The sequence below is a fragment of the Capra hircus genome, unplaced genomic scaffold, assembly GCF_001704415.2.
Source record: "Capra hircus breed San Clemente unplaced genomic scaffold, ASM170441v1, whole genome shotgun sequence".
Classification (NCBI taxonomy): domain Eukaryota; kingdom Metazoa; phylum Chordata; class Mammalia; order Artiodactyla; family Bovidae; genus Capra; species Capra hircus.
In genome coordinates, this window is record NW_017202354.1 from 1 (window position 1) to 3,540 (window position 3,540).

A 3,540-nucleotide genomic window follows, 5' to 3' on the forward strand; every position below is an offset into this window, starting at 1 on the left:
ACACACTCACTTTCAGTCTGCCCGTCTCAAGGCCTTTGCACTTACAGCTCTCCTCTGAAACCACTATTTCCCATTTTCACCTTGCACTTGTCCTTCTAGTCTTTGATATTCCTACCTCTGTAAGGAGCCCTTTCTTGCTCCCAGGATCACCCCAGCCCTTGGTCACCTGTCCCCTCTCTGCTGTGCACAGAAACATGCCAGGGACTTTTCTGCATCACAGCATTTTGCATAACTGAACTGTCACCTCTGGTAAGTTAATTTGCATGACTGTCCCACCCAGACTCTCACCTCTGGGGCAGGAAGTGTGCTTTATTGGTTCTGGAACGCCCAGGCTACAGTCCATTGGGTCACAAAGAGTCAGACACAACTTAGCAACTGAGCAGACACGCACGTACCTCTGATCTAGGACAATGGTGAGCAGTATCCTTTTATTTCTTCAAGGCAGGGAGTCCAAAGCCTCCGCGCCAACAGGAGTTGCATGTTTTCCAAGTCTGGGGTGAGAAAAATCTTCCTGGCGGTGCCAACGGCTTTCCCTGATATGAAACTGGTCTGGCCAAATATAGGTAGGGCAAGTGGTGTGAGGCCACAAGGGATACAGAGAATGGGTGTCAATGCCACCAACAGATGACAGATCCCAGGCCCAAGGGCCAAGGTGCTGAGGCTTCCTCTCTCCCTCTTCACTTCAGGAGAGTTTTTGAAAGGGGACCCCATGGCTGTGATGCTGTCTTTGCCAACTGATCCAGTGGACAGACAAGGGCATAACTTGGCCAGCAGCAGCACTAGGAATTCTGTGCCCCGGTTTATTTTAACCTACTATATGTGTTCCCGCTTTAGCTCATCCAGCATTTAAGATGATAGCTTTGAATTCTTTGTCAAGTAAGACTTAGGCCTATAGTTTTCATGGTGAGTTACCAGATATTTTTTGTTATTCCCTTGAAAGGGCCAGGTATTCCCTGTATCTTCATATGCCTTGTTATCTTTTAGTGAGAATTTAGGAGGCTACCCCCTGATCATGGTCCGCTCTGTTGGGAAGGTGGTTACGCAAGGTATAAGACAAAATGCCACGGACTTTCCTATCATCTTTAGTGGAGTCTTTTCTGAGGAGGTTCACCTTGTTGTTGTAACTCTTTGTTTTTGGAGTACTTTCCAAGATACTTTGGTCTGTATATTGTTGTTTACTTTATATTTCTATATGGAAGCGATGGCCTAGATTTTCCTAGTCCTGCCCTCTTGTTGACATCCTTCTTTCAGGAACATCTCATTTCAAGAGCCCTAGTTAAATCCCATTTGCTTTTTCACTGCAAGTAGTTTTGAATAAGAGATGAGCTGTGTCATGAGGTTTATACTGACTTCTTGGAAATGATAGAGTGATCTTTTCTGATGGAGCAACAAATAGTTCAGAAGTCATCCAAATGTTATTTTCTTTACATAATGCAAAGCATAGGTCTCAGCAGATGCACACTTCTCACATTTATGGTTCTCTTCATTGTCTCATTATAAGAAGCATAACACTCTCTGACCAACCTGGCATGGATCCTGAAGGGCTTTATGAAGGTACCATTTTTATGTCCAGAGAGCTAGACATTTTCTTTTCTCCTATAGCACTTTCATCTAATATCTGTTTTATTTTTTAGCTCCTAGCATCTTTTTATTTTTACTGGACTCTAGATACAATTAATTCTAGCAGGGCAGTGCTCAATTCTGTTTAAGCCTCACATTTGAGATTAATTACTTAAATATCATAAACGGAATGCACATTCTCAAAACCGGGAAACTAAAATTTGACGTAACTGATTTACTCAATATTTATGTAACCATAAAAGATTTTATATGCAACATGAGCTTTCGCATTATAAAATTTTACCTTCTTACAAAACTTGCTTTCATATGAAACATAGTAACTCTTTGCTCATCTATCCTAACCTATGAATTGTCACACCAACACTTTTTAAGATGTACTTAAACAGATGAGTTCTCCTTATACAAGGTTAAGAAACCTGAAGCTCCAACCGAGAAATATAAAATTCTTTTGTTTCACCAGAGATAGATTATGGGCAAATCTTACCTAAGTAGTACTATAGGAAGTTACAGTGTTGACCAAAAGGAGACACAAGTTTTTCAACCATTGTTTTTAATAGGTCTCAAAGTCTGTGACAGATTTTTGGTCAAATTGTTTCTATGGAAAAAGCACTGATTTTAAAAACTAATTACTTAAAACTGCCACACACAAAACACATGGTCCACAAAACATTCACCTCACCTTCTGAAGGTTTTGTGATGCATGGTTATAATTAACCAGTTTTTACATTAACCTCACGTGGCCAGTTGAGGCAAACAGTTCTGAGACCATTCTTCCCCCACTAAGACTGGGTTGGCAGGTGTTCGTGATAATATTCATCTAGGCTTCTGAGCTTGTCTGGCAGATTTGGTGACCTTGCAAGCTCTAGCTGCCTTCTTGTTCACTGCTTTGATGACACCCACAGCAATCACCTGTCTCATGTCACGAACAACACAATGGCCCAGAGGAGGATAGTCTGAGAAGCTCTCAACAGATGGGCTTGCCAGGACCCATGTCCATGATTGGTGGCATCAAGAATTTGGGATCTCGTGGATCTGCCCATTCTTGGAGACTCCCGCTTCAAATTCACCACCAGCAGCAGCAGTCCTCAGAACAGCACAGTCAGCCTGGGACACGCCTGTAATGACACAGATGAAGTCTCTGTGTCCTGGGGCATCAATGATGGTCACATAGCCCTTACTGGTCTTGAATTCCCACAGGGAGATATCAATGGTGATACCACACTCATGTTCAGCTTTCAGTTTGCCCAAGACCCAGGCATGCTTGAAGGAGCCCTTTCCCATCTCGGCAGCCTCCTTCTCAAACTTTTCAATGGTTCTCTTGTCGACCCCACCACATTTGCAGATCGAATGGCCAGTAGTGGTAGACTTTCCACGTGCCCCGATGACAACGATGTTGATGTGGGTCTTCTCCTTTCCCATTTTTGCTTAGGTTTAGCGGTGGTTTTCACAACACCTGTGTCCTGGTGGCAAAAATGTTGTGAGAAAGCGATCTTTTCATCTTAGTGATTTATTTGGTTTATGGCTTCCCTCTCACTCCACTAGGATGTAAGCTCAAGTGATTTGTGTCTGTTTTGTTTTGTGCTCTACTCAAATGGTTAGAAGAATGCCTAAAACACAGAAGACCTCAAAAGGCATCTGCTGTATTGAGCTGGACTGATATATGCTGACACCTGAGGCTATCCTCAATTAAAGACTCACCACTGATCCCTTCTCCTGGATGCTCCAAAAGGCCAACGTTCAACAGTGCCAACTTTGCTATGTGTATTTATTAACTTCATCCCCACAGAAATCCTATGGTGTTGGTAGTATTGTTAGCCCTATTTTGGAGATGTGGAAACAGAAGCGTGGCGGAGGAATAAGTAGCCGATCTACACAGCTAGTAAGTGGCAGACCCTGATATTTCAGCACGGGCCCCTCAGCTCTAGCGTTTGTGCATCTTAACACTACACTGCAGCTTCC

At 43.1% G+C, this 3,540-nt stretch overlaps 1 pseudogene; it reads right to left on the reverse strand.

The window, feature by feature from the left end:
• Positions 1-2,589: 2,589 nt before the first annotated feature.
• LOC102180935 lies at positions 2,590-3,023 on the reverse strand (annotated as a pseudogene).
• Positions 3,024-3,540: the final 517 nt, after the last annotated feature.